This window comes from Ambystoma mexicanum, chromosome 3p (assembly GCF_040938575.1).
Source record: "Ambystoma mexicanum isolate Mex_15411 chromosome 3p, UKY_AmexF1_1, whole genome shotgun sequence".
Lineage (NCBI taxonomy): Eukaryota > Metazoa > Chordata > Amphibia > Caudata > Ambystomatidae > Ambystoma > Ambystoma mexicanum.
Genome location: NC_090925.1, coordinates 413,208,193 through 413,231,726, shown reverse-complemented (window position 1 = coordinate 413,231,726; position 23,534 = coordinate 413,208,193). Strand labels below are relative to the sequence as shown.

Genomic DNA, 23,534 nt, shown 5'->3' with positions numbered 1-23,534 from the left:
AAGCAATGACTTGCGGAAGAGGCAATAAATCAACCGGATTTAATACGCAACACCTCTTAATTTGGATATGCGGAGCAAATAAAATCAGTCTGTATCTTGTTAGTCGTGTGGAGGTAATGTGTTGCATTTGCGTTCTGTTTAATAGAACGTCTACGGAGTGGGGTACCATCACTGTTAAAGAGTGACCTAAAACCATACCCTCCCTTTGTTTTACAGACGGAGCAGCAGCAGCAGCGACAGCTCTCAAACCTCTCGGCAAAGTGCAAGCAACAGGATCAAGTATGGAGGAAAAATAACCGCACAGTCTATTCTTCCCCCCATGTTCCTGCGTTGAGACAGCCAAAGAACATCCATCACATTCATGCACATATAACACAAAGGCCTTGTCATAATTTGGTGTGCCCAAAACTGGTGCTGAACACAACGCAGCTTTGAGCAGATCAAACGCTTTCTGTCAATCGAAGCTCTATGGTAATGGCAAAGAAATGCCCTTCTTTGTCAGTGCCAACATTGGTTTTATCATTAATGAGAAGTTAGGGATCCACTGTCTACAGTACAAAGCCATGCCTATCAAGGCTCTGACCTCTTTCTGTGTATTTGGGACAGACATGCTAGTGATGCTTTTTATCCGGTCAGATGTCAGTCTTCTTCTCTTCCTTGACAGGAGATAGCCTAAATAGGCAACCTCCTGTCGAAAATATTGAAACTTTTTTAATGAAGCCTTATGCCCATACTCTGCTAGATGGATAAGCAGCAACACAGTGCCCTCCCTGCAAGCAACTTCTGAGTCTGCAGCTAAAAGAAGATTGTCAACATACTGCAACAATGTACAAGTAGGAGGCAACTCAAGTGTATCGAGATGCTCCTTCAAAGCTCTACTGTAAATGCTTGGACTCTCTGTGTACCCTTGTGGCCCACAGGTGAATGTAAACGAGCATCCCCCTAGGGTGAACACGAACAAATATCTACTATCCACGTGTACGGGAATAATAAAGAAGGCATTCTTAAGATCCACCACACTGAAATCAGTAGCAGAAGCTGGAATCATCGTTAATATTGTAGTCACATCAGGCACGATTGGAAATAGTGGAGCAACAATCTTATTGATAGCACGTAAATCAATAATGAAATGGAAAGGAATCACATTATCCCCTTTCTTGTATACCGGTAAAATCAGGATATTGCACAAACTTCCAGCAATTTCCTCAATCACTCCGCGATTAACAAAATCAGAAAGTATACTTTTTAAAGCTTGCTAACCATCAACTGAAATCTTATATTCTGGAATATGTGGCAGCTTAACACCTGGTTTCAAGACAATCTAAACAGGTTCAGTTTGCAAAATGCTAACATCATTATCGTTAACTGCCCATAAACATGACAGAACTTTATCCAATTCAGTAGGTAAAGGCCTAGTCAGGAATTGTGAAGCAGAATATTGCTGAGGTGTAATCGTCAAATGTACTCCATCCGAAGAACAATGAATTACCGCATTTAATTCCTTCAACAGATTCAACCCCAACAAATTATCGCCACAATTCGTCGTTAGAAGAAATGGACATTGATCCCTAAATGGCCCCAGTGAAATCGGTACCGGATGAGAAACCGGACTAACCACTGGTGTGCCAGAAAACCCTACAGAAATGTTATTCTGCCCTGACAGTGGAATATCTGGAACCCGTGAATGATCAATGGAACACTTCTTTGCTCCTTTATCTATCAAAAATAGTTGCTTCATATTCCCCACCTTCATTTCTACGTAGGGCACTTTCTGATCGACGGAATAGGCACTGGTTCCAGATTCTGCTTCGGGCTATCTTAACGGAACAATATATCGTCAAATACGAGATCCTCCGAAAGATAGGCAGTTGAAGGATTATCAAAAATATTCCTATTATTAATGCTATGTTGCTGACTATCTTGCGAGAATGACTGTGGATTCTGGATGAACTGACTTCTACCAGGACCCCCTACTCCAGGGCGGCCTCTGGATCGTCTACCCATGGTACCATATGTGTTATTTGATCTCTGCTGAAGGATCGGGCATTGTGCTCACCAATGGCCTTCTTGTCTGCAATAAGCACATTAGTTCATGTGTACAGGACCCATCTTCGCATTACTCTGTGGAGCAAACTGACCCCTAAACTGTGTACTTCCACCTCTAGTCCCTCTTACTATCTGCTGCAACAATACTTTGGTTTTCAAGTCCCCCTTCTTCTTTTCTATTCTCTCTTTTTCAGTGTTGACTCTATTTGTATAATACTGAGCCATATGCAATACTTCTGACTGGGATTTAGCTTGCCAGGCACTTTCGGAAGTCATAATTTGTGATTGGATATCAGGCAACAATCCACGCACAAATTTGTCCACAAACAGCCTTTTTCCTGACTCAGTGCTTAAATGCTGTCGGCTAAAATCTGAAAATACTTGTTCGAACCGATTGAAAAATTCAGTTGCCACTTCAGATTTCCCCTGGGTGCAAGCAGTAAGCTTTTCCCAAACTATTCTTCTCTCTGGAACTAGAGTCTTCAGTTTTATTACTATTCTGTCTGGCAGTGTCAGTATCACCTGTGGCGGTTTCTCACCAGCTTTCCTTTCTCCATATATCCGTACCTAGTTAACCCATGTGTCATCCAACCCTGCCTGATCATCTACAGTTCTAATCTGTTTCCATAAATCAGCAGGTAGGATCACAGGGAACAACAAGTCTACATCACCCAGAGTGAAAACTGAAAAATGCAAAACAGATTCTATTGCTTTGTAAAACCCTGTTGGATTTTTCCTAATATCTGGAATCGACTGTCTAATGGTTTTAATTTCCTGTCTAGAAAATGGGACATGAACAAACTATGAAACATAATGAGCTTCAATAGTAGCGGCTGCTGCGCCTGTCGCGACATTAGCTGGAATCTCTACTTTAGGAACAAATGTCGGAGGAACCTCCCTCATTGGCAATTGATAAGTAGGCAATTCTCAACGTTTATTAAGCAACAAGGCTAAATCAAGAGACAAAGCAATTAAAGCAATATCAGGTGAAAATGCTGAATTATAAATGACCATCAAATCTGCGGGACAACAAACCTTTTTCTTCATCCACTCATCCTGCAGGTACTCTACCATTACCTGTAACACTTTCCTTTGTATAGCCAGAGTATACTGACTAAACGTGTCATATACCTCCATGGGAGATATCGAAACATCCGAAATCCATCTAAGCGCATCCCTTGTGCAAATACGCGTCTTTCACTCAGTTTACAAGAGGGGAGAAATCGCTTCTGCATATATGAAGCGTCCAATCTATCGCCATCCATATCATCGTTCTGTAACCAATCTAACTCCCTCTTCAACTCAAAAACCCTCTCAACCTGCTCATGTACTTTCTCCACAGTGCCCCTGAATAAGCTAAGACATTAAAATCCCTCAACCCTTGTGGGACATCTATGTGTGTCAAGTCATTCCACATTTCAGCTAAGTGCATTACCATCCCCTCTATAAAAATATTCTGTTCGGGAATACTTTCTTGGTCAGAAATTGTAGCTAAGACAGCTGACTTTTCACCTTCTTCTCTTTCTGTAGCTTTTGAAACTGTACTACGAGTTACTACTTTTGAATCAGCACTCGCCCCTTCAATTGTTTCAAGTGCAGCAGAACCACTTGGAAAAGAAAATTAAGACAAATCTTGTACAACAGGTAGTGGAGACACTACCGCTGGTGGTAAAGGCAGAGTTAAGGGAACAACAACTGATGGTAAGGGCAGAGATGAAGAAGGAGGAGCAACAACAGGAAGAGGAGCAACAACTGGAGGAGGAGCTACAACAGGAGGAACAGGAATAACAGCGGGAGGAGGTGCAACAGTGGGAAGAGGTAAAACACCAGGAAGAGGCAGATAGGGAGGAGGTGCAGTAACTACAGTCCTATGCTCATTTAAAAGCTTATCAATTAGTTTGTCTGATGCATGAAAATCCTTAGACGGATATATTTTCTGTACACCAAGTTGGAAAGTCCTATCCATATTTCTAACAGACTCTGACTGTTTCTGTTGGTCATACAATGTTTTCTCTGAATTAGACATGTGACGACGTGCATGTTTCTCTTTACTCTTAAGTTGCTGCATAGCTTCCTTTTTCCAATTCTGAATTACATCAAATGCTGCAGGCCTAGCCTTTTTCTTTAACAATATAGACTCCAAATACTCTATGCAAGCAATCTCAAAACTCCCATGAACTGGCCACTGAAATTCAGAAGCGTGTCTAGTTTATGTGCAAAATATCATTGAATACTATACTACCAATGCCATACTTACAGTACATAGTACATGCCGGCGACCCCTCCTGTGGCACCGGTTGGCCAAATTCCAAAGATTGTCTGTCTCTGTGGAATAAACCCCTGAAACAGGCAGACAATTTCCTAGGTATATCAGATCACTGGCGTTACCTGGCGTCGTTTGAACTCGCAAGTACAAATCTGCAACCAAATATCAGGATACTTAGGAATCGGGTCACGACTCACCTGATTACAAAGGACTAAGGTGGTCCGATCGGATTACAAAGGACAACCCTCGTGGTTGGCGATTTCAGCAAAACAGCCTGCCTCGATATGGGGACCCTCGTCAATATGCCCTCTCGAACCGCATGCTCACCGTTCAGGGATCAGAAGGTGCAGTACTGTCGAGGTGTCGCGTCTCATACAAAGGGGCCCCCTTTTCCTCACTCTCCTATCCGGATCAGATAGCTGCGTCTTCTCTTCAGCGAGGTGGCATCATTCTTGAGGGTCCCTATTTGGGAGCCATCTGAAAGACCAAAGTAATATTGGGGCTTAGTACCACAAAGGAAATACGCCAATCACGAGTTGAAAAGATACACATATCTTTTATTACTGTACAGTCAAAGCAAAACAGACAGCTATCTGGCTCTCAACACCTCGCAGTGTGTACCAGCAGACACAGTGAGGGGTGAGAGTGCTGGACATCTAAACACAGACATATTTATACCATTTTTGAAACACTGTCCAGCCTCTCTCCAAGCTAATAATTCACATGCTAGAGTTTGTGCCCAGTACACATGTCAAATATGACAATATTGTACAAAGAATTAAACAAGTTTGCATGTCCATGAAGTTACAATGATGCTTGTTGGTTCTCTAATCCATGGTAAGCCTTGTTCCAAGAATCGCCACAATGCAATTCAGCCAGACCACACGATCTGAGTTTACTTTCCATTGTCTCATTGTTTATATAAGGATGAGGCTTGTGAGCGCAGACAACACTTGGATTGCAGTTCATACGAGTCACAAGGTTTCTCTGAATTGGTCAAACAGTCTGCTCCCGGTCAGCCTAAACATTAAAAGAACTCAAAGGTCGTTCAGCTTGGCTGCAAGTTGAAAACACAGTCCACCATTTTAGAACACAGAAACAAGAGTTGAAATCAAAATGGCGGACGATTCTTAAAATGGCGGCGACATCGATCAAAAAGCGGAACATTATGAACGCGGTTTTCTGTGTAATGCGAAAGAGCTTAAGTCAATATTCATAAAAAGGCGGTATTATGTGATTTTGTTTTAACACGAGAAGGAAGAGAAAAGAAAAGAAAATGTGAGTATCATTCGAGTGAAACGAAGAGGGCCAAGATTGGAACTTTGGGCGACTGCGAAGCATAGAGAAAAAGAGGGAGATGAAGAGCCAGCCCAGGAAACTGAATAAGTATAGTCATCTAAATAGGAACAAAGTCAACTATGAACAGAGGCTGAGATACAGAGGGAGCATCGATGAGAAGAAAGAATGTGGTGATCAATGGTATCAATGGTGGCAAAGAGATCGGGAAGGCTAAGATGGGAGAAGTGTTTGGAGTAGCACAATGACAGACAAGGGTTTGTTACAGAGATTAAAGAAGTTTTGGTTAAACGAAAGGGGCAGAGGCCAGACTGAAGAGAAGGAAGTACTGAGTGAAGATATGATGAAATCTTAGAGTAAGTGATTCTTTGCAGAATTTTGGAAAGAAGCAAAATAGGGAGATAGGACTGAGCATTTCTCTGTGTGCCTTTTCTTGTGTCTGGTTTATAGTTATTACAACCTAGTGTTTCTTTCCTAGGGCACTTTGGAGAATCATATCCTTTGCCTTTTCTGCCCATGTCCCTGTGCACCCAGCGTGTGGGCCGAGTTTTACAATGGGAAAAGGCGAACTACAACAGAATGCAAAGAAAAAACAGGACTGGATAACCACCTACATATTGGAAGGGATCATGTTGGCAACTATGTCTATGAACATTCTTACATAACTAGGTGCTGCCATAAGCCATATTCCAACTGAAGCCATATTTGCCTAGACACAGAATTATGCCTGGGGCCATGACATGCCACACCAACAGTTGAAGAGTTTAAAAAAAAATGCGTCTGTAGACAAGAATGCCAAATAAGGCCTAGAATGGACTGTGTGTGGAGATGGGGAAGAAGACAGGACAGGGATTGCAGTGTTCAGATTTTTGGTCCTCTTGGGTGTGATAACGGTGCTATTAGGGCTTCATAATCAGCTTATTTTTTACATTGCAAAATTAACTGAACTGCTTTTAGGGTGTCTAATTCTATCAGTTAAGAACCTCAAGCTGCAAGATTGACAGAGCTCCCACCAATAATAATTCTGAAGACAGAGGCCCGTTGTCATTGCAGAAAATGCATAGTTTCCCTTTGTCAGTGTATGCAACTCGTTTTGCTGCAGGAGCTGCTTGTGTTTCTTGTGGTGCTGGCTCACACTCTGAGCAGATTTGATGTGCTAGAATTGAAAATCTCTCTGTGTCAAAACCAAAGTGTTTTATTTCAGGCTATGACGTGTTTCACACGTTGGGATGAAAAAACACTTTTTGGCAGTAAGTGCTTGGGCCAGTAGTCAGGGGCTAAGACTCAGTGGCCAGCGATTTCAGAAACAAGGTCATGGGTCAAGGTTACCTGTGGGTTTTTCAGGGGTAGCAATAGCTACCCTTGAGGTCCGTGACGTCTTGACATGACTTCTTGACCATCGTGAGTGAACACTTTCTTAACTGTTGTGTGAGGGTTGTGGTTTCTGGGATGAGGTGTTAGAAAGAAGTGGCTTGGTTATACAGAGACCCTATTAACAGAGGCATTGCCAGGATTCTCGAACAAGTTGGACCTGAAGCTAATGTAGTTGGGCCCACCGCAGTGACATTAACATCTGTAAATGTCCATACAGCGCTGCTGAGTGGGCAGTTACAGATTGTGGGGGGTCCTTGCGTGCTCAGGTCCTACCCGGTCTACGTCTCTGCCTTTTAATAGATTCTAACTCTTCGGTTTATAAGAAATATCTTAGAGAGCAGACCACTTAAATGGACTGCTGGGAGAAGATTTAACAGAGCAGGAAAACTGTTTGGTGTACTGTATACCCAGACTCCTCTCTAACAACAGGTCCTAAAATACACAAAACAACCTCAGAATAAAAACCTGATTCTTTGGCACCAGGGTCTATTAGACAAGCACCAGTTTCATCCTTGTCAAAGTATATTTCAGGGTTCAATCCTGGGTGAGATGCACACCACTTGTCTCAGTTTAAGTAAGAATTCAATAATCTTAAATTAAGGTATATGAGGAGCAAAGTTCAAGCAACTCCAGATGGTGTCTGCCGGTGTCAGTGGGTGAAGCAAGAATTCTGCAGCCGTCAACCTGCTTCGACTGCTAAAGTAAGTGCAGTGTGGTCAGCGGAGGCAGCAATCGCTGCACCCCACTAAACTGACCTGCCCCTCCAATTATTCTTATTTCTCTTACCGCACTACCCATAACCATCTCAGTGAACTGTATTGTTTAACCATCTCGCACATCTCTCTAAGAAAGTTGCATTTTGTTTTTTGAATTGCTTTTGTGTTAAAAACTAGTCCTTTTCCCCTCTTTTTAGGAAAGTCGACTCTGGGTGTTTTGCATTGTTGTTTTGTTAAAAAAGAGGCCTTTCTCCAGCATTGGATCTTTCATGGATTCACATGCTGTGAATATTCCCCGTTGTCAGGCTGGGAAAACCCTGGTAACTTTAAAATAGTCGTTTTCCTATGGAAAAAAACATTGACACCTTGAGTGTCCCATCAACGTCGTTATGCTTGCTTTAGGCAGGACCAATGGGATGTCGAGTGTATAGCTCCGCCTCCAAAGCTTCCCCTCAGATTTCAAACATCTTCCAAACCATTGGGTTTACCTCACGTTCTCTCCTCAGAGAGTTCTTCTTTATTGAGAAAACATTTCTACACTTCAACATTCGCTGTTTCTAGTCTTTCGAAGTTGGAAAAGCTTGATTATGTATGGAATCTTCAGGTCCGAAGAAATTCTTGTTCAGGCCATGTGAGACCTGCAGTCTCAAGACTGTATATTAGGGAAACAGGCACTCAGAGTGCCTTTATTGTTTATACCCAAATCATTCAGTCGAAGAATACGATATCCACCAAGGGTTCTCACAAAAACCCATAGGGACAGAAATAGACGCCTAATTTGTTGGCTAAATGAGGGAGCCTACCTGGCGTCGGACGTCGCTCCTCACATGGTAGCAGGGCTGCCACTCCCCCAGACAAGAGGTCACCATCATGCCAAAGATCAAGATCTGAGGAACCACTGACAAAGAAACAGGTGAGCCTAGGTCACCTTCCGGTCAGGCATTCATTACCACTGAAAAGGCCTCTATCGAGTGGTGAGGCATGACAGGTTCTCCCTAAGCACCCGTCTCAGGGCGATTCCACATCGAACTTTGATGAACCAAAGGAGAAGGGCTCACACCCGCAGAAATCCACGGACCTGAGCTGAAAATCTTCGTCATCCACAGAGAAATTTAGATCGAGGCCAACGTCCTCATCCTCGTCGGTGAAGAAGTCTTCTTCAAGTGGCAATAATCGTCACTCGTCATCGGGGTCCCATAGGTCATCGTCCGGCCACAAGTCCACAAAACATCACATGAAATCCAAATCGTCATCCAAACCGCCTCCTTCTCCATCGATGACGTTATCTGTGATGATGACAATGTCAATGACAGTATTACCTCCAACAAAGTCTCGATGAAGACTGATTCATCGATGACTATTCCATCGATGACCATCCTGTCGACTGCCGTCCCATCGACAACCAATCTATCGACACCCATTCCGTCGATGACCACCTCGTCAAAGACGAAGAAAAAATCCCTTGCGACACGTACATCCTCTACTGGGCTGGACTACCCCGAATTGGAGACAGAAGTTCTGTCTCCCAAGGGCAGATTAAAGCAGATAACTGTGCCTACGGAAACAAACGCTTTTAGAAAGGTCGCCAACCATATTACCTGAGGAGATTCTACAACATGAAATTATATTGGATTTTGAGGCTCCTCCTTATGACGATCAGGCAGTTTTTGAGTCAGGCCCGAGGAAGGAGGTTCACAACCACCTTTTTCAGATCCATCTGTCTTGGGCCTGCAACTCAAACACCCTCCTTACCGTCCCCATCAATAGACATGGGTGTTGTCCCATCACACTATCCTCTCATACATCCCCATTTATTGCTATCTATGCAGGTACTCTCCACTCTGCAGTCTCTTCTTGGACAGCTGGATACTAGCTCTGCTTTGTCTCAGGCTCCAATAGTCCCACTGTTGGAAAGCCCACAGATTGCACTTCGACAGAAGGGCACTTCTGATTCTCTACGAGACAAGGGCGTTCGCCCTAGGAGGCAATCTCCAGCTAGACCTCCTCCCCTGTCCCCTAGAGCATTTAGTCCTCAACGCAGAGAGCAGGAAGAAGGAGAACTGGTTGACTCAGACCAGGACATTGCTCCACAGGACACCCTTTCCACCGTCTCCTGTTCTCTGAGGAGAGCGGACACTTGGGACATCGACCCAGACCAGGATGCGCCAGGTAGTCCAGCTCAACCATTCCCTCCCAGATGACATAGGAGCCAGGAATTCGCACTTATTCCAGAAGAACAAAAGAAGGATGGCTTCTTATTTGATCACATGAGAAAAAGGAGAAAAGCTGTATTTCAATTTCAATCCTGGATCATGTATGACAGGAGGGCCTTTGTGCAATTAAACACCCATTTACGGAACCAGCAGTCAAAGGTCACTTGGAGAAAAGGTTTAGTGCTCCAGAATACACTCCGAAGTGTTTAACATCACAACAAACACCAGAGTCTGTTGTGTCAGCTGCAGCTAGCCGGAAAGCATGCACCCAACACAAGTGTGACACTCCCCCAGACAATGATAATCACAAGTTAGCCGCCTTTGGGAAGAAAGTTCTTACCATAGGGGCAACAACACTGACAGATGCAAAATATTTGGCCATCGTCGCAAGGTATGACCACGAAATATGGCATTGGTTAGCCCCACTATTGGACCACCTGCCAGAACAGCAGCGGAAAAAGGACGCTTTTGGTCCGAGAGGGGGAAGAGGTATCGAACCACAGCATACATTTTGCTGTAGACCTGGTCGAGACTGGCTTCAAACAAATTAACAATTGGGGTGGTTCTCAGGCGCCAAACTTGGCTTCACTGCACAGATTCCCACCAGGAAGTACAGCACAAGGTAGTGGACATACCATGTGACGGTGAGAATCTTTTTCATGAAAAGATAGACAAAGCTTTAAAGGCCATGAAAGGGGATTCGGACAGAGCAAGGCCGCTTACGACTCTGCAAAGCAGAATATCCTTTAGCCCCTTTTGTTCATTTCATGGAGTCTCAGGAAACTTAAGAATTTCAGGTTCTCCTGACAACAAGGGATACACGAGATCCAGATACTATTCCCAAGTTTACAAACATACTTTCCAAACCACCCAACGCAACAAGGACTACCAGAAGAAAAGGAAACAGGGATCTTCCACCTCACAAAGAGGCCGTCAAAACAAGGCACACCAATGACTGCATCAGGGACAGTCAGATAGGAGGGAAGATGGCGTTCCACTTCAACAAGTGACGTTCAATATCCACAGACAGATGGGTACTAGATGCTATCCAGTAGGGACACTTGTTGGAGTTCAAACGTACACAATTTCCAATTCCTCCCATAAAAACGTCTCAATCTAACCTTCACATCTTACGATGAGAGATACGTCTCATTCTAGAAAAAAGAGCCATCGAGAGGGTTCCCCTCTCAGCAAGAGGAAAGGGCATATATTCCAGATTTTTTGTGGTCAAGAAACCAAAAGGGAAGTGGCGCCCAATTCTCGTCCTGCGGGTGGTGAACAATAACATAAGAAAGCAAAAATGCAGGATGTTGACGTTGCAAGACGTGATAAGAGCAGTGCAGCCCGAGGAGTTCTTTGCGTCTCTTGATCTCAAAGATGCATATTTTCACATACCAATTCATCCAAAGCACTGGAAATTCCTCAGGTTTACAGTGGGCAACAGCCATTTCCAGTTTCGGATTCTCACATTTGACTTAAAAATCAGCTCCCATACCATTCACAAAGTGTATAGCTTCTGTAGCAGCTTTCCTCCGGAGAAAGGCTATCACGTTTACCTGTATTTGGATGACTGGTTGGTCCGGGGAACAACTTACCAAATGATGTTGGAGTGTCTCAACAGCACAAAGCTCCTACTACAGTGCCTTTGCTTTGCCATCAACTACAGCAAATCCTGTTTGACTCCCTCAAAGAGTATGGTCTTCCTGGGAGGACAATTCCGGACAACCAACAATCAAGTGAAACCCTCAGAGGAAAGAATAGGAAAGCTCTTGGCCCTAGCAGGGCTCATTTTCACTGAACAAATATGTCACAATTTGCTGTTACATGTCTCTCTCGGCGCTATGTCATCTTGCATCCCTCTTATCCCAAACTGTCCCCTTCACATGCGCCCAGCACAGAAATTCCTCTCATTCAAATGGTCCGAGACCCAGGGCTCCTGGGCAGACAGAGTAGTCATCTCCTGGCCTCTGTCAGACACCTTAGAGTGGTGGACTCAACCCTACAACATCAATCTCCTATACACTATCATGACCGATGCCTCACAAATAGGATGGGGTGCTCATCTGGACCAGTTCATGTCAAAGGCCTGTGGTTACCCATGGAAACCTCACTACATTTCAACATCCTAGAGTTGAGGGCAGTACACTGGGCTCTCAAATCCTTTCTCCCCCTCATCAAGCAAGGACTCAGTGGTGCGGGTTCTCACCGACAACATGACCACAATGTTCTACCTGTGGAAGCAGGTGGGGAAACGCTCAGAAATCCTATCCCAGGAAGCCCAAACCATCTGGCACTGGGCCATCCAGCACAAAATTCAGATCCTGGCTTTCCACCTACCAGGGATACAGAACAAACAGGCAGATACCCTCAGCAGGGACTCCTCCCAGACACACAGCTCTCATGTGGCAAAGATCTTTGCAAAATGGGGCCTTCCGCCACTAGACCTTTTCGCCAGCCCCGAAAACAAGCAATGCCAGCAGTTTGCCAGCAGGATCCCTCATCCGGACTCCCAGGGTGACGCATTCTCCTTTCCTTGGACTGGGATGTTTGCCTACGTGTTTCCCCCCTTTTCCTCTCATAAGGAAAAATGTACAAATGATTTGCAAAGTTCCCTGCAAGATCATCCTAATGGCCCAGTTCTTGCCCAAGCAGACCTGGTTCTCTGACCTGCTTCAGTTGGCAGTGGACAATCCGTTTCACCTAGGATTCCAGCCAGATCTCTTTTCTCAGAACAAGGGAATGGTATGGCATCACAACCCAGGCTCCCTCAAATTGTCTGCATGGTTCCTTACCAATCCGAGTTCGGAAATCTAACTATACCTCAAGACCGTCAAGAGCTCCATCCACCAGCACATCATATAGCCATAAGTAGAAAAGGTTTTGCGCTTGGTGTGAACAGGAACCTAACCTACAGCCATTAAGTGTGACACCTCAGCAACTCCTTCTTTACCTTTTGTCGTTAGCAAAAGAAGGTTTGACAGTGTCTTCTATCAAGGTTCACCTGTCAGTGATATCAAGATTCACACGGAAAAGAACATCTACCGCGCTTTACAGTGACAGATTAATAAAGCATTTCCTGAAGGGCCTTTTCAGAACCTTTCCCCCAAGGAAAGGGTTTTCCCCTGTTTGGAGTCCCAACATAGTTTTAACAGCCCTCATGAAACCTCCTTTCGAGCCTATGCAAGCAGCTGACATCAGATTTCTCACTTGGAAAGTAATTTTTCTTGCGACCATCACATCTTCGAGACGAGTATCAGAACTACAGGCTTTGGTCATCGATGCGCCATATCTGCGCTTCATGAGGGACAAGGTGATTCTCTCTACAAATCCACATTTCATTCCAAAGATTGCATCGGATTTTCATAACAACACTACAATCACTCTTCCAACTTTTTTTCCTAATGCTTCTTCTCTGGCCGAAAAGGCTCTTTATTCTCTGGACGTTAAGAGAGCTCTAAAGTACTACTTGGACCGCACAAGATCGTTCAGATCATCCAATCACCTCTTTGTGGCTTTTGGCCCTTCCAATAAAGGTAGGGCGATGTCAAAGCAGGGTATCTCATGATGGGTGACTTCGACTATATCCTTCTGCCACACAAAAGCCAACAGACCATTACAATCAGCTCCCAGAGCTCATTCTACAAGGTCCACAGCGGCCTCAGCAGCTCTATGGGCGTTCCAATCAGAGAAATTTGCCAGGCTGCAACGCGGGCAATGCCCCACACGTTCACCAGGCACAACATGCTGAAGATGTACAAATGGGACGAGCGGTGCTCCAACACCTGTTCCAGTAAGGTAAGCCCCCCAGCTTCAGGGGTTTTGTTCTGCTCCTATTTATTACCTTAAGCGTATATGCTTCTCTTTCATCATATTACTGAAGGTTTGCGTCCTATTTGCCTGATATGCCCCAATCACGCCACTCTGATCAACCGACTCCATGTGAACCTGGGCATCATGGATCAGGCCCTGCCGTGGCTGACATTTTTCCTCCTTGACTTTCCCTCTAAGGTCCAATTTGGACCCTTTCTTTCCACCACCTCTTTCTCCACATGTTGTGTCCCCAGGGCTCTATCCTCTCACACTGGCTCCTTTGGCCCATCTGATCTCCACCTTCTCTTCTAACTTTCAGTGTTATGCGGATGACACTCAGCTGTCTTTCAGACTTTCCTCTCAGCCTCCTCCCCTCCTTCACTCCTGACAGTCTATCCGCGATTCAGAGCTGGTGCACCTCCAACAATCTTTGCCTTAATGCCAGTAAGATATAAATTCTTCTCATTGGGACCCTTGCATCCGCTTTCTGTCTCTTATGCTGGCCACCCTCCTTGGGCCCTCTACCCTCATCTTCCTGTGAGGAAAAAACCTTGGTATCCTCTTCAACACCACTCTCTCTTTCTCTCCTCACATCACAGATCTTGCGAAAAAGGCCCACTTCCAGCTGTGCCTCCTCAGAGGTATTCTACCTTTTCTCACCTTCCCCCAGAAGCTCACTGTCTCCAGAGCCCTGGTTCTCTCCAGCCTGGAGTACTGCAACAGCCTCTTCCTCAATCTGCCTACCTTTACTCTTCACGCCCTGAAATCCAGAACAGGACTGCGAGACTTATCCCTGGCTTCAAGCCCAGCGACCGTACCTCTCCAGCCCTGAAATATCTCCACTGGCTCCCGGTGGTTGCAAGGATCAAGTTCAAGACCCTCTGCATCGTCCACAAGGCTTTCTGGGGTCAGGGCCCGCACTACATCCAACTCTCTCTTCTGAAATACCTTCCTTCTAGAGCCCTTCGCTCAGCTACCTCCAACTTTCTGAGGGTCAGACACTTCTCCAGGCAGAGAGTGGGGGGTTGATCTCTCTCCTCTGCAGACGCCTCTCTCTGGAACGGCTTCCCTTTCCCACTCAAACTTGAGCCAGACCACCTGAAGTTCCAGAAGCAGCGAACGCACCTGTACACAATTTTTTCTAGGCACAACAAGACAGGGAGGGGGAAAGAGAAGGAGGACAAACAACAATCTTACTAGGCCTTGTGTCATTCATATTGTGCAAGTTTACTGAAGAGGGGAGGGGAGAAGTGCCAAGGGAGGTGCAGGGAGTAAGGAGAAGTGCGGGTGACTCAATAAGTGCTGCCAGAGGAGTACCTTCTCACTCTTGCTCCCTTGCTAATTTAACTGTCTGCTGCGCCAACTGGTTGCTTGGTTCTCTCAGAGTCTCACTGGGTACCAGGCTCCAACACGACCAGTCTGCCTTCGCACTGCCTCCTGGCCTACCATGTACTTAGGGGCAGTAACCTTAACCCCTACAGCTGCCATGCCTCCTTGCACTTACCAAGAGCTGTTTTTGCCCTGGCTGCACTTATTCTGAGTCATGCTGCCTTGATCGCACTTCCCCCTATCCTCTCCCTTACACTTCCCCGCTCATTCCGCCTGCAGTTCTCATTGTTGCACTTGTTTAATCCGAAAGACACAAGGCCTAGTAGGATTGTTTGACTTGTCCTGCCTATGTCTTCCCTCCCTTTTCTTCTGGCACCTAGAAACACTTGTGTACAGGTGCGTTATAAATGCCATATCATATCATATCACACCCTGGCTTGATGTGTAATCAGCAATGTAGCTTCAGGCTTTACTAACCTTAGAAGAGATTACCAATTCTCAACTTCCCAAAAATGTTGAATGTTTATGAAAATATGGTTTCATATTCATAATTGGGATAATCTATATTCCGAAACAATAAAAACACAAACATTTAAATCTTAAAGAAGCTTAGTAATTCCAGTTGAACAGAGCCCTTGGAAAATGATTATGTACTTTATGGAGTTCAGTCTTTTGACTTTCTTCAGAGGCATCACCAGGTTACAGAAAAATAAATAAAAGGAACAATGCCTTAGCTACAGTAGGATACAAAATAATACACATATGCAAGTCTACATTTGTACATCATTTTGGAGTTTCTAGATTTATGATTTCAAAGCACGCAGCTACACCCCAGCTTAAATTAAATTCAAGCAAGTACCTGTTCCAAATTGAATTCCTCAAAAGGTGTGATACAAACCCCCTGAAAGAATAGATAAGAGGGTTCATGCGAATGAAAATACAACTAAAGATAAAAATGAAAAATAATCTCAATAATATTTTAGAGAAATGGAAAAAATACATTTTTTTACCCCCACATGAGGTCGGTCTTCCTTGTGTATTCCCTGTAGAGAGGTAAAATATAAAATGGACAGTCGCTATTCTATCCATAGAAAACCTACAGCTTAGGTAGATGTAACCCGAAAAATACCTTCCTGAATCCATGTGTCCCCATCACAATCTCGTTATTGTTCAAAAGTAGCAGCCCACAGTTGGGAGTATTGGAGCTGATTGTGAGCGTATGTCCCATTAATTTGACCAAAAAATGTCAGTTGTTTATAAATGTCAATAGTGCGTGTGATTGTGTGATGATGTCATGGCGCACAGTGCAGAGACATCATCGCCGGCAAAACACTGTGGTGCTGTAATTCGGTTCCAATGTTATATGAAATAGAAATAGTAGGTCCATTTGTGGGTATATATATATATATTTCTTTTGAAAAAAGATGGAAATGATCAAAAGAAAAGTCAACATACACATGAAAGGCAGGTCTAAAAAATATAATGTACATTATGGTGTGTTTGAAGTTGCGTATAATGTAGGGTCATTTCCAAAATATTGATCAACTAGAAATGAATTGATTTGAATTGAATACACATTTTCTGGGTTTTGATACACTCATGACTCATCTTTCTACAGTTTGCTGATTTCTAAAGGAAAATGTATAGATCTTTACAGGCAATGCTGTTACATAACATATAGAAGGAATGTTAGGGAATAGTGTGAGGAGTCAGAAATGTGAGGTGGACAACTGTTTGATGATTTATCAAAGTATGCCATTTTATTCTTGAAATAATATTAAAAAAGGCCTCCCTCTCACTACTTTACTGTGGAATTCCCTGCCTGACGAAAGCTAAGGGAACACATTCTAACACAGGATAACTGGCCCTCACACGAAACAACAACTATGCAAAGAAAATATATATGGCAATACCACCTGACATGAACAATATTCACAGTTTCTAAATGACCTTCTAATGCCCTGGGCAATTTCCCTTCTCCAGGATTCAAAGTCAATTCTGCAAGTGTTCAACCAAAGAAAGAAATGTCTTGAATTAGTTTTTGATGTTTCAGGGTCAAAGTTACATACAGTTCATTAACCAAATTTCCACTGACAACAAATCTCTTCCTCCGGGTGAAAAATCCAATTTCTACTTTCAGAACAATAGCTCCAATGGTAATCTTGTCCACAATGCTTTGTCACCTGCTAAAGAAGATTTGCCACAGTTGAAAGAAAATGCAACATCCATGCTGTTAATAATATACAGTTCTTGGTCAACAGTTAGGAATTATTTAGTTACAGTCTTTAGCATTCACAATGGAATATTTGTCAGGATGAATTCTCAGTTCTACTGTTTCCACTTCAACAAGCACACCTCTACTTGATTGACCATGAGAACAGTCTCACAGAACTCCACCTTAGTTCGGCTACTGCAGTGTTGCATTCACTGACAACTGGATATACCACCACTGCTTCAGTACTTTGGACTACTACCAAAGTTTCAATGATTTGGACACGTAAACAGACTTCAACAAGATATGCTTTAAAAGTACTTCAACACCCTCTGATAGGCAAGGCACTCTTCCTCTCAATATCTCCTGTCCAAAGGGGCAGCTTCTTTGCCTATTTTTTCTGTCTGCCACAATAATACCCTGGGTTTGCCTTTAAGGCTCACTTCGGTCTGTCTTACACAGTTTTTGGCATTACAGGTTGTGTCTACTTCAAAATAGTCTTTACAAGCAGTCAGTTTTTCAGAATTTCTCAGAAGCCTTGGTGCCACTCTCTTAGCTTCAGGTAATGCTTACACACGTGTATCTTAAGCCGATTAATTGTTAGTAACTTCACAGTACAGATAGATTGCTTTTCAATTTCAAGAAAGGCTGTTATTGATGTTAATATGGGGAGACTCTTGGCTTTGGCAATGTCTGTTCTCTGATCCAGAAAGATATACACTTTACCTTCTTATTTGTGAAAGGTATGCCTTGTTAAGTGAAGACTAGAATGCAGTCTGCCTTCAGAAATCACAATTAGGCACACACGACCACCTCTTGATGTTATATTCATAGTTTACAGATTCTAAAGTTCTGTATTTTATTGCATTCCCATATAAAGTGAAGGATAAAGTTCAGCCCTCCTTTGGGAATCACAACTAGGCACATGCAACCACTTCTTGAAGTTATATTCACAAGTTAAAGGTTTCAACAATGGATTCAGCAAGGTTACGTATTGGGAAATGATCTACCTAACGCTGACCTTCCTTAATTGGTGACATGTGACCACTCTTTCAGTAAGTAACAGTTCTATAATAGTGAACAATGGATGTAAGCAGTATTTCCTTTCTATGCGAGTAAAAAGATTTACCATTTACATGTGTGTGCTACGATATTCAAGTAATACAAGTTCAATGAACAACTTCTACTCGCTTTGCTCATACGTGAGTGAACAGGCAACAGGATACTGTTGCCAGAAATACTCATGCAAGGTATTAGAACACTGAGCTTCACTCCCCAGCTTCTTCAACACTTGCTCTGCAGGCCACACTGTTTCTACGACCTCCACCATGAATTCTGCTGCTTCTGGCTGCTTAATGACCCATACCCTTCCTCCGTGAAGCTATCTCTGATTCGGCCACACATTTCTGGAGCTCCTATTGCTCCTGAGACCCACAGCTTCGTAACTGCTCCTCGCCTCAGTGCCCAACACTTTCAGTAGGTGGCAACCACAGCAATCAGGCTCACAAGGGGAAAGACAGCTCTCCTGCATACCTTCTGCTACGCATCCCCTGCACTTCAAAGTTTGAGGGTATAGGACCCTCTCAGAACACACAGGTCAAATCTGCTGTTTCCACGTTCCGGCGTCCATCGTGTTCTCCCAGTTCTGCTTGGTTTGCCAGCCTCCGGCCTTCTTCCTTCTGCTACTACTGCTACGGTTTGCATTCCAGTCACAGTTCCAGCCCCTTCCTCTCCTTCCAATTGCCTACACCTGTGGGGGCCTTTTATGCCTCCTAGGCTCAATTGCCTGACTGCTGCAACGGCTGTTAGGCTTAATTGCCTGACAGCTGCAACTACCTGCCTCTTCAGCCCTTTTCCTCATCCCAGTACTCATGGGATTATTGGCCATGTGGTTCACTTCAACAGAATTAGCGTTAGTAACATTCAAGCTAATCTTAAGGATACATTTTGTTCCCTTAAAATTATTAAATGATGGACTGCTAGAATTAGTTGTTACAGAGGAAGATTTTAGGTTCAAGATATTTTCTCTAGATCCTTTTACATTATAACTTTGGGAGTAAGGAGGATGTTTGACTTGAGATACCATTAAAGATTTCTCTTTTAATAAGGCTTGCACAGATTTAACAAAACCTGTACCCTGGGTCACAGATCTTATATGTGGGTCAGAGACATCATAATGGCAATATGCCTTAAGCTGTTTTAGCAATCTAATAAGGCACATTATTTCAGAGGACAACTACTGTGTCTCATCCTATGGGATCTCCTCACCACCCTGAGTCATGTCTCCTCCCAGGTGATCCTTCAGCAGTACACTACTCCCAAGGTGAGGATCAGGAAGCATCTGCCTTTCCCTGGCCACCTGGGAGGAGACTTTAGGCAGGATTTCAGTGAGGAAATCGTAGGATCCTTCAGGGCAGTTGCCAACAAAATAATGCAATTCAAGTCCATACCCTTGTGAGTGCAAGTGACCTCATTTATAGGAAATGTTGCAGTTCATGATGATCATTCAGACCCATGGGAATTGAGGCGTCCAAGAAATCAATCCAAAATTCCTCAGATTGAGACAAATGGTTTTCATAGTCTCCCCATCTTCTAGCTTTAGCCACTACCTCTAGCACACACACTTGCATGTGTGACACATTTTGGAAGCAGTATTCAAACTGTGAGTTGCGATACTCTGGGGGGCCGCGGCCTCATGTCCAGGGGGGCCCGCACCCACATTCTAAAAAACAAAAAAGGAAAATATTTTTATTAAAATTCTTTTAGTCTAGGATGTAGAGGAGCTCACCTATTGTGTTGAAGTCTACATAGATTTCACCCCTTACTAAATAGAAGCCACGACTTCAGTAAGCCATTCAGCACTGCACCATTTTGCACTGAGTGTAACGTCCATCCCCGTTAGAAAATAATAAAATGCAGTTGCAAATCAGATATCGCAAACCACACACCAATAGCTCATTTACAGCTTTAAACAATATTGTATAAGCAAGCCATCTCTTTAGCACTACAACAGTGAGTCACTTCTTTCTTCCAGACCACTGCACCACCAAGATTCAAAATGTGTTATAACTAGCTTTAGCAGCTGTTTTAGGTGTGCCAGCCAATGAGCATCCACAGCTATGTGCTGAGTCCATTGGTAAAGGACCCTGTTGCAGGACAGTTGCATGCTACTCCTTTGCGTGCCAGGCTCTGGCCTCTTGGCCCTGCTTGCACAGACACCTCTGACTTCATCACTTTACCTGCATTCCTGAACCAGCCTTTGGACACACTGCCCCCTTCTCCATCCTGAATCCACCAAGGATAGAGACAGAAGACTTACTCCTGAACCCTCTCACTTATCCACAGTAGCCATGTTGAAATGGTCCGATGATAAATTTGATGAATTGGTACACCATTAGGTGCTCCAGCTATCAAAGGGAGCATCATTTTCTTTAACAAAGGAACACTTGGTATTAAGCCCCACGTTCAGGGATGGACGTTGGCAGTAATATCGCTGAACCATCACCAAAGCCCTCACTTTTATCGGGTTAATCAATGCTTGGGCTAGCAAACATTACTTTGTAGAGGAGGAGCCAAGTACCCCCACTCCAACTGCCCCGCCACATTACCTGAAAAGAATGAACCAAAGTATGTGACGTATACGGAACCGTTAAACCAGCAAAGAGAAGAGCATACAACACAATATGATGGCCATTTGAACGAGATTCCTGAAGAAGCAGAGTAACTAAATGGCAAAGATGAATGGTGAGGTCATACAAAGTTGAATCGACACACATATAGAAAGATACCCAGATCAGAAAGGCAGTCGATTTATAAAACACAAAGAAGTACCAAGGATGAGTGACATCTTGGGATCAAGATGAAGAAACCTATGCTACAAACCTGATGACCTGATGAAGATATTTGGTTAGTTTAAACGTGTACAGATGCAATGAAACGCAAGCAGTAAATTAATCATGAAGCTAGCCACATGCTTTTAAATAGATTAGACTGTGGCAAGCGCCAAATTATATATATATATATATATATATATATATATATATATATATATATATATATATATACACATATATACCTCTATAGAAAGATATGGACAAGTAAAGGATGGATGTTTCACCTACGCATATAAGCAGTACTGAACAAAGCAAGAATGCCTCATTTTAGTGTCACCTTTAAGAAAAGCAATTGAATTAAACAGAATAAAAGTTCAGCTAAGGAGTTCACTGAGCCAAGAAAGCCAAGGTCTTATCAAACTGGAATTGGCTGACATTGGATACAATTAACGTGAAAGAACAGAAGCTCCTATTCAGAGAGGTCAAGCAAAACAAAAGTTGTCAGAGGACTATTGAAGAGAAAAATCAAATACACAAAAAGGCTCAATTTCATGGTGTCCAGTCACGAGATAGAAGGAAGTGGACGAACAAGATGATCACACCTACGCACGGAGGCCGGCTGGTGCCCATACTCCTCAAAAATTCTCAGAGAACAGGCCAACTTCAAAGCACTAATTGACACTGGACCATTTGTCAAGGAGTTCCCCCCTTCTCATCTGGATCCGTTCCCTGCTGGGATCCTTGATCGCTGCCTTCTTGCGGACGGACCTGGCTTTTACTAAGGCTGCTCGAGTATCCTCCGACTCCAGGTTGCGTTCAATTCAGGGACCGTGGAATCCAGGAATCCAGGAATCTAGGATGAAACCGACTTGCGCAGGAGTCCAGGAAATAGGTAGGAAGGAAAGGGTCAAGAAAAAGGTAGGAGAATGAAGACAAGCAAACAAAGCCGCGAGCTACGGTACACACGTCTGATAGCCACTTGCGATAGCATTGAGACGCGCGGAGCAGCGGAAGGCGTGGTCTATAAATAGAATAGGCTACAACCAGCGTGTGGAGCGAGAAGAGGTTTTCACGCTGGACGGCCATGTTGGGAGTATTAGGGAGTGCAAGCCCCGTTGAGACAGGGACCAGGAAAAGATCAATATGTCGTCCAGATATACAATGACAAAAAGAAACAACATGTCCGAGAACACTCTATCCATAAAACGTTGGAATATCGCCGGGGCGTTAGCTAGTCCAAATGTTATGACTAGATATTCATAATGGCCAAAGGGTGTTCTGAAGGCGGTTTTCCATTCGTCCCCTTCTCGGACACAAATCAGATGATAGGCACCCCGGAGGTCCAACTTGGTGAATAATACCGCGCCTCTCACGGCTTCCAGGATGTCTGAAATCAAGGGTAGTGGATACCGGTCTTTGAGGGTGCACTGATTTAGGCCGCGATAATCGAGATAGGGTCTGAGTTCTTTGGTATCCTTCTTGGGAACAAAGAATAGCGAAGCACCAGCTGGAGATTTTGAAGGCCTTATGGTGCCATTTTCAAGGTTGGTATCCAGGTATTCTCTGAGAGCCTTTTTCTCGGGTTCGGAAAGGATGAACATCCTGCCGAAGGGAATCACTGCTGAGGGTTCTGTATCTATTGCGCAGTCTTCAGGTCTGTGTGGGGGTAAGGCCTGGACAATGGCAGTTGAAAACACATCAGCATATCCTTGATAGGCCTCAGGAACTTGTATGATATTAGACACCATGAGCGGTGTCTGTTGATCTCTAGGTGGTTCCCTTTGAGATGTTGACAAGGGTTCCAGGAACAGGCAGTTTGACATACAAAATTCAGAGCCTAGGAACAATGATCCCGCTGTCCAATTTATATACGGATTATGTTTTTGTAGCCAGGGCATACCCAATACCATGGGATAATGGGCTGACTTGATGATGTCGAACCTAATCAGCTCTTGATGGTGATTTATTGAGAGCTGAATCTCCTTGGTCTGCAGGCTTATGGGCCCTGAACTGAGAGGTCTTCCATCGGTGGCCTCCACCGGCTGCATGGTACTTTGTGTCTCGCAAGGAATCTGGTGACTGGCAACCCAATCTTGATCGATGAAGATCCCCATGGCCCCACAGTCTACCAAGGCCAAAATGGGATAGGTCTTGCTCTTGGAGGGTGATAGAAATGCCTGGAGAATGACCAGTTTTTGTTTGTCCAGGAAAGTTCAAGGATGGAATTGATGTGGAGCAAACATCTCTCTCCCGAAGCTCTGCTCCATCTAGGATCGGGAGCTGGCGTTTCCCAAACGCTGAGGAGGTTCTAGTGGACATTCCCTAACCAAATGTTTGTCCGAAGCACAGTACATACACAAGCCTGTATGGATCCTTCTCAACCTTTCTTGCAGGGATATGGCTCCACGGAAGGCTCCAATCTGCATAGGTTCCGGTTCT

The 23,534-nt window shown here is 44.1% G+C and overlaps 1 long non-coding RNA gene across 3 annotated transcripts in view; it reads right to left on the bottom strand.

Moving 5' to 3' along the window:
• The window catches only part of LOC138580506 (uncharacterized), a 693,565-nt gene that overhangs the window by 601,865 nt on the left and 68,166 nt on the right, over positions 1–23,534 (bottom strand). For all 3 annotated transcript variants that reach the window (XR_011304277.1, XR_011304275.1, XR_011304276.1), the window contains exon 2: positions 4,640–4,789. This is a non-coding gene — a long non-coding RNA (uncharacterized lncRNA). The remainder of the gene's footprint in view (positions 1–4,639; positions 4,790–23,534) is intronic.